Raw genomic sequence first — 13987 nt, 5'->3', positions numbered from 1 at the left:
GTGAGGGGGGGTTAGAGGGGGTGGGGTGAGAGGAGTGGGTTAAGGTGAGGGGGGAGGGGGGTGTGGGGGGGAGGGGGTGGGAGTGAGGGGGTGAGGGGGAGGGGATTCAATCTTCCCGCCCACATCTCCTTCAACACTAACACCTTTAAACCAATTGACCCCCAAATTACCGCTGCGGTATCGCCCGTCTCTCTGCACTGAAAACATCAACAGAGGATCTCGGGGTTCACTTATTAAGGGAGGACCCACACATTTTTGCCCCCATGCCCCACCCTCCCCTCTATCCCCTCCCCCCCACCTCACATTTTACACAGTTGTTCTTTTACAAATCTGTAGTGATTGAGAGAGGGGGAGAGAGAGGGGGAGAGAGAGGGGGATAGAGAAGGGGAGGGAGAGGGGAAGAGAGAGAGAGGAGAGAGAGAGAGAGGGGGAGAGAGAGAGGGGGAGAGAGAGGGGGAGGGGGAGAGAGAGGGAGGGGGAGAGAGAGGGGGAGAAAGAGAGGGGGGAGAGAGAGAGGGGGAGAGAGAGGGGGGAGAGAGAGGGAGAGGGGAGAGAGAGGGAGGGGGAGAGAGGGAAGGGGGCGGGTCTGTACGAGGGGAAGGGAGCAGTCTTGCCCGGGGTAGAGATCATTCCACAGCGAGGGGGAGAGAATCCCTGTACATGGGGAGAGAGAGAGAACGAGAGAGAGAGAGAGAGAGAGGTAACATTGACACACTCCCTCCCTCCGCACCGTCCCCTCCCACAATCCCCCAAACACACATACACACAAACAAACAAACACACGTAGAAAAAATTCCAGTAGATTAGCCAAGCACGATTTCCCCTTCGTAAATCCATGCTGACTCGGAACGATCCTGTTACTGCTATCCAAACGCTCCGCAATTTCGCTTTTATAATTCACTCCAGCATCTTCCCCACCACTGATGTCAGACTAACTGGTCTATAATTTCCCGTTTTCTCTCTCCCTCCTTTCTTGAAAAGTGGGATAACATTAGCTACCCTCCAATCCACAGGATCTATAGAACATTGGAAAATAATCACTAATGCGTCCACAATTTCTAGAGCCACCTCCTTAAGCACCCTGGGATGCAGACCATCAGGCCCTGGGGATTTATCAGCCTTCAGTCCCATCAGTCTACCCAAAACTTTTTCCTGCCTAATGTGGATTTCCTCCAGTTCCTCTGTCACTCTAGGATCTCTGGCCACTAGAACATCTGGGAGATTGCTTGTATCTTCCTTAGTGAAGACCCCACACCTTTCAGTCTGAAGATGCGTCCCGACCCGAAACGTCGCCTATCCATGTTCTCCACAGATGCTGCCTGACCCGCTGAGTTACTCCAGCACTCTGTGAAACGTCACCTATCCATGTTCTCCACAGTTGCTGCCTGACCCGCTGAGTTACTCCAGCACTCTGTGTGTCTTTTTCCTTTTGTAAAACCAGTATCCACGGATCCTTGTGTCTGCTGTTTGAAGAGATCTCTGTACCGTGACGCAGGGACGCGGAGAGAACTCAAACACGGGTTATTTTTTTAAAGACTTTATTCAACGTCAAGTTAAAGGTGAAGAGTTACAAACGTGAGCGGAGCCACAGCGGGTGATGTGCGCGCCAGCGGGTCGCAGACTGGAGCCCGCGATGTTGTAATGAGGTGTTGCATTTTGTGACGTGGAACAAGGGCAGGACCCACAAGGTGAACGGTAGTCCTCTGGGGAGTGTTGTAGAGCAGAGGGATCTAGGAGTTCAGGGGCACGGTTCCTCGACGGTCGAGTCGCAGGTAGATAAGGCGGTCAAAAAGGCTTTTGGCACATTGGCCTTCGTCAGTCAGAGTATTGAGGATGGAAGTTGGGAGGTCGTGTTGCAGTTTGGGGATTAAATGGGAGCCGTTCAGCGCCGACCCGTTGTCCACCGGGTTTCTGCCCCACAGCCCCTGAGCCCCGCTCCCGACGCCGGTCCCGGGACCAGACCCTTTTACACACCCGGAGCGGAACCGGAGCAGATTCTCAGCCACTGGTCTACACCCCAACAAGGCTCGTAGAAAGGATAAAGTTTCTCCGTGAATTTATTCCCAGTGAAGGTGTGGAGATGGGACTTGGTGGCCGCGTCGTAAAATGAAACTGTCCCGGACTCGTAACTGAGATAAACTCCCATCCTCCCGGGGACGGGACGGGCGGGGAGAGGGGGTGGAGGGGAGGTGAGTGCATCAAACTGGTCACCCCACCCGCCAGATGATCCAGACTCCAGTCTCCGGGGTCAGTGTGACCCGTCCCTTCCTCTCCACAGACTCTGCGGCGACTCCCAGTCTCCAGTCCTCACTCCCCGCCACCTCCACCTCCCAGTAATGTCTCCCCCGATGTGAATCCCTCCGATCCCAGCACACACGGCCAAACTGTAAACCTCTTCCCGGTGTCAGGGAGACTCCTCTCTATCCCGGTCCGTCTCACCCTCTTCCGATCCTCAGACACCTCAAGCTGCGCATGCGCTGTTTCCACATCCAGGGTGACGGAGACTGGGGGGAGAAGCAGAGAATCAGAGAGTCCCGGGGGGGGGGGGAGACTCGAGAGGGGGGGAGAGAGGGAGAGAGAGAGAGAGAGAGATGGGGGTGGGAGAGGGGAGAGAGGGAGAGAGGGAGAGAGGCTGAGGGGAGAGAGAGAGGGGGCAGAGAAGGGGGAGAGAGAGAGAGAGAGACAGACAGACAGACAGACAGACAGACAGACGGACAGACAGACAGACAGACAGACAGACAGACAGACAGACAGACACAGACAGACAGACAGACAGACAGACAGACAGACAGACAGACAGACAGACAGACAGACAGACAGACACAGACAGACAGACAGACAGACAGACAGACAGGCAGGCAGACAGACAGACAGACAGACAGACAGACAGACAGACAGACAGACAGACAGACAGACAGACAGACAGACAGACAGACAGACAGACAGACAGACAGACAGACAGACAGACAGACAGACAGACAGACAGACAGACAGACAGACAGACAGACAGACAGAGACCCAACCTACCCCTGACCGGTCCCCAGTGCGGAGGGGGGGAGGGTGAGAATGAGGGGGTAGAAACTGAAATAAACACTTCAATGATCAGGGACTGTCATTAAAAATGATCAATATATATGACAGGCAATGGTGTTATTTTTTCTGCTTAATCTGCATCTTTGATCAACGGGGCGATTGGGTGAACGTGAGGGGCTGGGGGTCCCGGAGCGGGGCCGGCGATGGGATCATCCGCCCGGGACTGACAGCTGGAAGATGCGGCGGTGAATGTGAGGAGCCGGAGCCCGGAGCGGAGAGACTGCGGCCGCCCTCTGGGATGCGCTCAGGGCGCGGGTTTATTAATGAGCCGCAGCGCTGAGGTGAGCGGATATTTCACCGCGCTCTTCACCTGCTCCCTGAACTTGGACTGGGTCGCCGCGTAAATAAATGTGTTAGTGCAGCAGCTGAGATTCCTCAGCAAATACCCGAATTTGGCAAAGATCCATTGAGAATCATTCAGATCATTTCCAATCCCTGTGATCTGATAATAGACGACGTTTACAACCAGCGTCAGCCACAGGAGGATGAAGCTGCCGGAGATGGCGAAGAGTAAAACCACAGACCTCCTCCTGTTCTCCATCTCCAGTTCACTGCGCTTTTCCCCCTTGCTCTCACCCCTCAGCCCCTGACGGACCCGACTGGCCACTAAAATGTGCCGGACTGTCAGAGCGTTGAGCAGCAGGATCACAGCGAAAGGGAGGAGCGGAGTTAAAGCCGTGTCGATCCAGTCAAATGCCACCCACCCGGGGTCAGTGTAATAACTGTCCACCAGGATACAGCCCCACGGGACATTGTCGATGATTGTCCAGGGTTCCCGTGTGAAGTAGCGGGGAACGTTTTTCAGACACAGCAGAACGCCGGCTGTTGCGAGAACCGCAGCCGCAGTTTTCCCGGTGCAATATTTAGTTTTCAGCTTCTGGCAACAAATGGCGACAAAGCGATCAAAGGTGAAAGTGACGGTGAACCAGACAGAACAGTCTGTAGCTGAATACCTCAGTACATCGTTAACACTGCACACAGGGGTGATGGATAGGAAACACCAATAAAAGTAATGTAATCGGATCCGCATCAAAATGACCTCGGTGATCAGGGCGAGTAGATCGGCCGCTGCCATGGCCACCAGGTAGCGAGTGGTGCAGGTGGAGAGGCCGCACTTCCCCCGGGACAGGATCACAATGGCCACTAAATTCACTGCGGAAAGAGAAGGAGAGCAGACTCTGGGCATTACTGAACACGGTCTCCGGGGCTGAACACCGGCTCCACTTTCAGCTGGAGATCAGGAGTGTTGGAGTCCGTGCGCGGCTGCAGGTTTAACAATGTCAGACCCGGCTCCGACTGTGCCCGACCTGCCTGCTTCAGGGGAGAGGAGATAAGGCGACGGGCGGGGTAAAGGGCGGGGAGGGAACGAGCAGCCGCCCGCTACAATAGGCGGAATGGTCCTGTCTACAGTTAACACCGCTCAGTCTCTGATGGGGCCGGTTTCACAGACTTAACCGTGACCGGCCGCGTTTAACCAGGGCTCTGGGAACTCGGCATCTGATGGGGACGAGGAGGGTTCCAGAGGGAAGGCAGGGACAACTTAGGATCCGGCAGCAGAGTGGCTCCGTTAATGCATTTATTCCACAAGTCAGTTCAGTTCGGTAACAACACACGCCGGTAGATCCGCGGCCACTGGTTCAGGAGATCGATCCAATTATTGACCAACAGGTGGTGGAATCCGACTTTGACAGACTCCACAGTGAGACGTGTCCACAGGAGCGGGTGTTCACTGATCAATAACTCAGACACAGTAAACTTTACAATGTAAACCCCCTCCCAGTCACACCGTCCCGGAGAGCTGCCTGTCCCGAGCACTGGGACAACTCTGGGCAAGGTCCCACTGAAGGCAAGAACAACATTCTAGTGGGTCCCGGCAGTGGGAGAAAGAGAGCGTTAGTTTCGGCTGTCTGAAAATGAGAAAAATCACAGCGTTAATTCAAAGATATTTTACTGAGAGGATTGATGTGCTTCACGTATTGTTGTCCAACTATCATCAGTTGGGAATCTTGTAACAGAATCAGAATCAGGTCAACATCTGTGAAACTTGAATTGTTCTGCTCACTTACCAGGGACTCCAATGGCAGCAATGATCACGTACAAGATTTTCTGCACGTCTATATATTCCCAATAATGGTGCCCCATTTTCTCTGCCCAGCGACGTGTCCCCGTGAGCTACCGGTAATCTCTCGGAATGAAATGCAGGGACAGAACATTCCCGGAGATTTTATACCATTTTCCGTCTCCACCGGGACAGTGAAGTTTCAACAGACATTAAAAAATAGAGCTTTTGACATGATTCGCAAACAGATGACATCAGCCAAGTGAAATCCCTGCTGAGACAGGTCGTGATTTATTCAGGGAATTGATTGAGAAACTCCAAAGACTGGGAATGGTGGCGATACTGAGGGATTGAAATTGGGAGCGGCATTGTTCCAGCAAAGGGAATATTGGTTCAAAATCCTTCAGATCCAACTCTCCACCTCATGTTGTTTGTTTGATTTCCTTCAATCCGCATTTACTCAGCAAGGCAATCCCAAATTCCAGGGACCCTCTCAGGGCGTCTGCTGCCCCGTTTGAAGGTGGAATGGGCGAGCTTTGTCCACAGGTTGAGGAATTAGTTCAACAGATCACCTCAGACTAAAATGCTCCCTCCACTCTGCTTTACCACTCAAGATGATCGCGGCTCATTTGAATGTAACCTCAACCCCACATTCGCGGCGACCACGCTAAACCATTCACTCCTTGCTTGCCTGGAATTGATCTGACTTTGCTCTGGGACAATAAAATTCTCTACTTTCCATCACCTCTGGGGCGCGGCTCGGCTGCGCGGCCTTCCATCGCCCGGTGCGGCTCGGCCGCTGGACTTAACATCGCCGGGTGCGGCTCGGCCGCTGGACTTAACAGTGCCCGGTGCGGCTTGGCCGTGGGGCCTTCCATCGCCCGGTGCGGCTCGGCCGCGGGGCCTTCCATCGCTGGTGCGGCTCGGCCGCTGGACTTAACATCGCCCGGTGCGGCTCGGCCGCTGGACTTAACAGTGCCCGGTGCGGCTTGGCCGCGGGGCCTTCCATCGCCCGGTGCGGCTCGGCCGCGGGGCCTTCCATTGCTGGTGCGGCTCGGCCGCTGGACTTAACAGTGGCCGGTGCGGCTCGGCCGCGGGGCGCAACATCGCCCGATGCGGCTCGGCCGCGGGGCCTAACATCGCCCGGTGCGGCTCGGCCGCGGGACTTTACATCGCCCGGCGCGGCTCGGCCGCGGGACTTTACATCGCCCAGTGCAGCTCGGCCGCGGGACTTTTCATCGCTGGTGCGGCTTCCATCCCCTTGCGGGGACTGTGCGGGTCAGTCGGGGACGAGCTGTCTGTCCGTGGGCGTGGGGAAGAGAGTGGAAGTTTTGTTGCCTCCATCACAGTGAGGGGGTGTTTGGAGTCACTGTGATGGATGTTTGTGTTGGGGTTATGTGTTTTGTGTTCTTTTTTGTGTATGACTGCTATGTAGTTTCGTTCGGTACCTTGGTACCGAATGACAAATAAAGCTCTGTTGAACTGTTGTTGAACTGTTGAACTGTTGAACTGAAGGACCCAAAGACTCACGACACTCAGAGAACAGCAATATTGCCGCCTCAGAATTGTCCTAAACGCAGATAAAACAGCGAATGATGCAGCACATCTCCCTCCTCCCTTTCCCGCTCTCCATCCATACTGCTGTTCCCTCTCCGAACTGTTACTCTCTCTCCTACACTCTCCATTCTCCCTCTCTGCTCCGCCCTCTCTCTGTCAACATCTCTCTCCTTACCTCTCCTTCCCCTCTCTCTCTCTCACTGCATCTCTCCGTTTCTCTCTATCTATCTGACCCATCCCTCTCTCCCTTTTTCCAACCCTCTCGCTCTGAACTCCCTTCTCTCCTCATCTTCCCACTATCCCTTTGATAGTACACTCTCCCGCCATTTCTTCCCGTTTCGTCTCTCCGCTATCTTTCCCTTTCATCTTTGTACTCCCTATCTTTCTCTCCATTTTCCCAACATTCCTCCTGCTCGCCCTTACTTTTCTCTCCAATTACTTTCCTGGAAATCGCGATTAAAACGGTCCTCTAATCTGACCTGCTGCATGTGGTGTTCCAGATATGGCCTCCTTTACTTCGGTGTGGTCTGAGTGCCTTACAACCTCTTGTTGTACATTGAATTATCCAATGTTAGGTAGCTAAAGTGCACTTTTCTGCTTTCCCCTCGCTCTTCAGGACCTCTCCCGGACTCCCATCTATTCATCACCTCTGCCTCCCCCTCTCCGATATTCCTTCCTCGCTCTTTATAATTCAATCGTCTTCAATTCTTATCTCACACCTCTTGTGGTTTAATCGCTGGTGTGAAGTGCCTGACTATGAAAACGCTATTCAGCTGCATCCGCACATCATTCAGCTCGCTTCATCCTGCCTCTCTCTGTTCCAGCCTTCGTCCCCTTCCCATCACAATCGGTCTGCACATAGAAAACATTTATTTTCAGGATGGATCACATTGGGAATTCCGTACAAGACCGCAAGCAATTGCAGTGAAATATGGACGCAGCCCAGATCATCACATGAACGAACCTTCCTTCCATGGGGTCCATGTATACCTCACGATGCCTCAGCAAGGCCAGAAGCAGTGTCAAGGATGATTCGCACCCTGGCCATTCCCTCATCTCAATGTTTCAAGGTTCAAAGCCAGTAGTTTATCGTTATGTGTACCAATTAAGATGGAATAAAATTGGATTTATCATGGGGCCATACTAAAAAAAAATAACAAGACACACAACCAGCCCCTATTGAAAAAAACCTAACCTAGACCCCACCTTGCCTAGCAACTACAGACCCATTTCCAAACTGCCATTCCTGTCAAAAGTCCTTGAAAAGGCAATTCTAAACCAATTAGTGCCCTACCTACACCAAAACACCATCCTGGAAAGTTTCCAGTCAGGTTTCAGAGCCCACCACCGCACAGAGTCTGCCTTGTTGAAGGTACACAACGACCTGCTTCTCGCCATCGACACCGGCGATTGTGCAATCCTGCTCCTTCTCGACCTCAGCGCAGCGTTCGATACAGTGGACCACACCATCCTTATTGACCGTCTCCGGTACGCGATTTGCATTCATGGCACTGCCCTGAGCTGGTTCGCTTCCTACCTCAAAGATAGGAGTTTCGCCATCAACATAGGCAGTTATTCCCCTGCTCCAGCTAGCCTCTCCTGCGGAGTTCCACAAGGCTCCATCCTAGGCCCCATTCTCTTCTCTCTATACATTCTCCCCCTTGGCCAAATCATTCAAAGGCACGGCATTTCTTTCCACTGCTATGCCGATGACACTCAGCTTTACCTCCCCCTGAAACCCAACAACCAGTCCAATTTAAACAGCCTCTTACACTGCCTTGAGGACATAAAATGTTGGATGGCACAGAACTTCCTCCAATTAAACGAGAGCAAGTCTGAGGTCATCCTATTCGGCCCCCCCCCGACTCCATCAAATCGATAACAGGCAGTCTTGGAAGCCTATCCTGCCTAGTCAAACCGCATGTCAAAAACCTCGGCGTGATATTTGACTCTGCATTAAAATTTGACAAGCAAGTCAACGCTGTGGTAAAAGCCAGCTTCTTCCAACTTCGAACCATAGCTAAAATCAAACCTTTCCTCCAATTCGACGACACTGAAAAAATCATTCACGCTTTCATTTTCTCCCGCCTAGACTACTGCAACTCCCTATACACTGGGATCAGCCAATGTTCCTTGTCCCGCCTGCAACTGGTCCAAAACGCCGCAGCGAGACTCCTGACGGGTACCCGTAAAAGGGAACACATCACCCCGATTCTGGCCTCTCTCCACTGGCTCCCTGTACGGTACAGAATCAACTTCAAGCTCCTCCTATTCACGTATAAAGCCCTAAATGGACATCCCCACCCCCCCCCCCCCCCACATCAAAAATCTTCTAACCCACCTCTCTAACTCCAGGTCCCTCAGGTCGGCCGACTTGGGGCTACTCACTATCCCGCGGTCTAGGCTTAAGCTCAGGGGTGACCGCGCTTTTGCTGTTGCAGCTCCTAGACTGTGGAACAGCATCCCTCTCCCCATCAGAACTGCCCCCTCCATCCACTCCTTTAAGTCCAGGCTCAAAACCTATTTCTACTCCCTAGCGTTTGAGGCTCATTGAGGAGGCGCTGTGGACTGTTTTGTATGTGCTGTTTATGTTTACGTATGTTTCATTTTTTCCTTAGTGCCTAATCAGATGTACAGCACTTTGGTCAACGTGGGTTGTTTTTAAATGTGCTATACAAATAAAATTGACTTGACTTGACTTGACAACTGCATAAAGGTTAACATAAACATCCACCACAGAGGATTCCCCACATTCATCACTGATCGAAGGCAATAAAGTCTAAACTTCTTTCCTTTTATTTCCCCGCGGTCGGGGCTGTCGAACCATCCGCAATGGGGCGATCAAAGCTCCCGCTTGGGAGCGTTCGAGCGTCGGCGCGGTCGAAGCTTCTGCGACCTGGAGATCCCGAAATCGGTCCCTAACCAGGGACCACGAGCTGCATGATGTTAAAGTCCGCTGACTACCGCGATTGAAGCTCCACTGTCGATCCCCAACAGGGTTGGCGAGCTCCACGATGGCAAGTCTTGCAAGCTCCAGCGGTTAGATCTCCCGAAGTCTGTGCCCATCAAGAGGCCGGCAACTCCTCGATATTAGGCCGCAGTGCAGGCGGAGATAAGTTGAGCAAAATAATCGCATCTCCGTCGAGGTAAGAGATTTAAAAAGCCCCCCCCCACACACACATAAAACAAGCTAAAGAACACTAAAACATCCATTGAACACATACTATCAGACAACAAAGAAGGGAAGGACAGACCGACTGTTGGCGAAACAGCCATTGCTGGCACCACCCGGTGGTTGAAGATCCCCTCTCCCATCAGGTAAAAGGTATAGAAGTGTGGAAACACACACCTCCAGGGGCAATTTCTTTCCATCTTTTATCAGGCAACTGAATCATCATACCACAACCAGAGAGCAGAGCTGAACTACTATCTGCCTATTTGATGACCCTCTGACTCCCCTTAGTGCTGGCTTTACCTTGCGCTAAACTTTATCCCCTTATCCACATACACTGTAAATGGCTCGATGGTAACCATGTATTGTCTTGCCGCTGACTGGTTAGCACTTACCCAACGCATTTCATTGTACCTCGGTACACGTGACAATGATGTAAACTAAAGTAATAAAGTAAGCTAAACTTCTCCAGAGATGCAGCCTGACCCGCATTGGTTATTGTTTGTGTGTGATAGTATGAGTGTGGGAGTCCATGCATGAGTGTATTAGCTCGTGTATGCGAATGTGAGTGTGTGAGATTATGCCAATGTATTGGACTGTGTGTAGGTTGAAGTGTATGCGTTTGCAGGAATTTCAATGATTCAATGATACTTTATTATCACGTATACCCAGGTAGAGTGAAATGCTTTCTTTTGCAAACAATCCGGTAAAATCATGTAGCAGACCTCACCCAGGCTAGACACGTGTCGCCACATTTTTCCGCCGACAAAGTTACAGATGTTGGCCGAATCGTTCTATCTCCCGCCTGACGCCGCGTTGCGGTCGCCCCTTCGTTCTGGGCGGCCTGCCTCGTTCTCCGACGGTCCACCTCCCGCTCTGCGGTTGCTCGTGGATCCCTCCTCGCTCCCGAGCCGCGGCTCCAATCGCTGTCCACGGTGAGCGAACCGGGCCGACTGAAGGGAACACTCCTCCCCCCGGCCGCGCTGCGCTGCGCTGCGCTGCTCGCCGCCAATACCCCGGGAGCCTAGTGAATCCCAAAGTGTGTAAGTGTGCTGCAGTGCAGGCAAATAACTGCAGATGCCGGTATTACAAAATGCTGAGAGTAACTCAGCAGGTCAGGCAGCATCTCAGGAGCCAAGGAATTGGTGATGTTTCGAGTAGAGACCCTTCTTCAGACTGAAGAAATGTTTCGACCCGAAACGTCATCCATTCTTTTTCTCCTGAGATGCTGCCTGACCTGCTGAGTTATTCCCAGCATTTTGTGATCCTTCGAAGTGTGAATGTAAGTCTACGTGTGTGAGTGCGGCAGAGTTTATAAGCGTGTTTGTATTTGTATGTGTTTATGTCTGTGCGTGTGCGTGAGTGTGCGTGTGAGTGTGTGAGCATTAGTAAGTGTGGATGCAAGTGCGATTCTTCTTCTTCTGCCGTATGTCTTTTAGACCTGCAGCTCCGTTGAGGCGAGCCAGGCCAACGTGTCATCGTCTAAGTCAATCAGACCTCGTTCGCCATTCGGTGGCCGGTATTTGGGGCAGCGTGTGACTATGTGCTCCACTGTCTGTGTTGGGTCCCCACACTCGCAGGAGGCACTGTCCACGAGACCCCACCTCTTCATCGCTACTCCATAGCGTCCGGCGCCTGTCCTCAAGCGATTGAGGGTTATCCATTGCTTTCGGGGCAGGTCCTGGCCAGGGTCGTCCATGGGTTCACCGATGTTGCTGTGTAGCCGAGATGGTTCCGCTGACTTCCACTGGTCTCTCCATATCGGCTTGACCCAGGTGGCCTTGGAAGTGCGATTGAACGTATCTGTGTCTCTGAGTGGGAGAGTGCATGTGTGTTTGTGAGTGACAGTGTTTGCGCGTGTGGCTGGTTGGCTGTGAGACAATGTGAGAGAATATGTGGGAATGTGAGTTTGTCAGAGTGTTTGAGCATGTAACTGTTTGATAGTGAGTGTGTGTGTGTGTATGTGTGTATGTATATGTGTATGCGAGAGAGTATTTGATAGGGTTGAGTCAGCGAGTGTTCGTGCGTTTGTGTTTGCGAATTAGTGCGTGTCTCTTCGTGCGAGTGCGTGTGTATGTCTCTTAGTGTGAGTGCATGTGTGTGTATTATTGTATTTGAGAATGTGTGAGAGTGTATTTGAGTGCTTTTGATTGTATATGAGAGATTGCGTGTGTCTTCGTGCGCGGGTATGTATGTGCGAGGTTGTCTGTGTTTGAGTGTGAGAATAAGTTTTTACGATTGCGTGGCAGGTTGGGTATATACGATAAATGTGAGTGCAAGAATATCAGTGTGTGAGAGGGTGCGAGTGTGTCTGGGAGTGTCAGTGGCATGTAAGTCTGAATTGGTATGAGTGAGAGTGTGAGAGTATTTACGTGTGGTATGTGTGTTGGAGTGTGCAAACGTATATAACGTTGTGACTGTAGATGTGGAAGAATGTGTAAGATTTTGCGAGCATGTGGGAGTGTGTTAGCAAATGTGAGTACGTGAATCTCTGTGTGGTAGAAATGTGGAGTAACACGCAGTGGAGTTATCCTGAAAGGATGACACGGTGTGGGGTAGTACTGATGCAGTGACATACTGTAGGGTAGTACTGATGGAGTGGCACACTTTGGGGGTGGTGCTGATGCAGTGACACACTGTGGGGTAGTACTGATGGAGTGGCACACTGTGGGGTAATACTGATGGAGTGGCACACTTTGGGATGGTGCTGATGTAGTGGCACACTTTGGGGTGGTGCTGATGCATTGACACACTATGGGGTACTGCTGATGAAATGACACACTTTGGGGTAGTGCTGATAGAGTGACACACTGGGCTAGTACTGATTCAGTGACAATCTGGGGTAGTACTATTGGAGTGAAACAATGTATAGCAGTACAGTTTTTATGACAAACTGTGTGGAGTACTGATGTAGTGACACACGTACTGATGCAATGACGCACTGTGAGGTAGTGCTGAGGAACGGACGCAGTGTGGGGCAGTAATGATGAAACGTCACACTGTAGTACTGATGGAGTGACACGTTGTGGAGTCGTACTGATGGGGTGGTACACTGTGGGTTAATAATGATGGAATGACAATCTGTCGGGTAGTACTGATGTAATAACACACTGCGACTTAGTGCTGATGGAGTAATACACCACGGGCTATTAATAATGTAATGGCATACTGTTGGGTTTCGTGAAGCTGTGGGGCATTACTGTAGGAGTGTCACACTGTGCAGTGGTAGAGATGGAGTTGCACAATATGTGGGAGTACTGGTGGATTAACGCACTGTGGGTTGGTACAGATGGAGTGACACACTGCAGTAGCACTGATGAAGTGACACACTTCGCAGTAGCACTGATGGAGTGATACACCGTGAGGCTATACTGATATAATGACACGCTGCGTATAATACTGATGGAGCGACACAATGAGGAGTAGTACTGTTGTTATGAAAAACTGGGGAGTAATACCGATGGAGTGACACACTTCGGTGTAATGTTGATTAAATGACACACTGGGGGTAGTGTGGATCGAATGGCACACAGTGGGCTAGTACAGATATAGTGACACTCTGGAGATGGTACCGTCGCATTGCACATTGTTGAATGGTGTGGATTGATGTTGGGGAAGTATTGATGGAGGGTTGCACAGTTCGGTAATACTAATTGAATCAGACTGTATGGTTGGACGGAATGAGTGACACACGATGAGGTGCTACTGACGGAGAGATACACGTTGGGGTACTACTGATGAGGAGAACACTGCGGGTTTGTACAAATGAAGTGATACAATATGGGGGGTATTAATGGAGAGACACATTGTGGGGTAGTACTGATGCGGTAAGAGACTGTGGGGTACAAATGATGGAGTGACACAGTGTGTGGTAGTCCTGATGTAATGGCACCCCATGCGGAAGATATTGTGAAGAAAAACACTGCGGTGTGGTACCGGTGAAATGACACATTCTCGTGTGGTATTGAACGCTGTGCGGTCGTACTAATGTCATGACACATTCTAAGGTACTACTGATTGAATGAAACACTGGGGTAGTACTGAAGGATGACACACAGTGGAGTGGTAGGAAAGAGCTCTGGGGGCTAGTGGAATCAAGGGATATG

This window comes from Rhinoraja longicauda, chromosome 19 (assembly GCF_053455715.1).
Source record: "Rhinoraja longicauda isolate Sanriku21f chromosome 19, sRhiLon1.1, whole genome shotgun sequence".
NCBI lineage: Eukaryota > Metazoa > Chordata > Chondrichthyes > Rajiformes > Arhynchobatidae > Rhinoraja > Rhinoraja longicauda.
Note: the sequence above shows the minus strand (reverse complement) of the source record.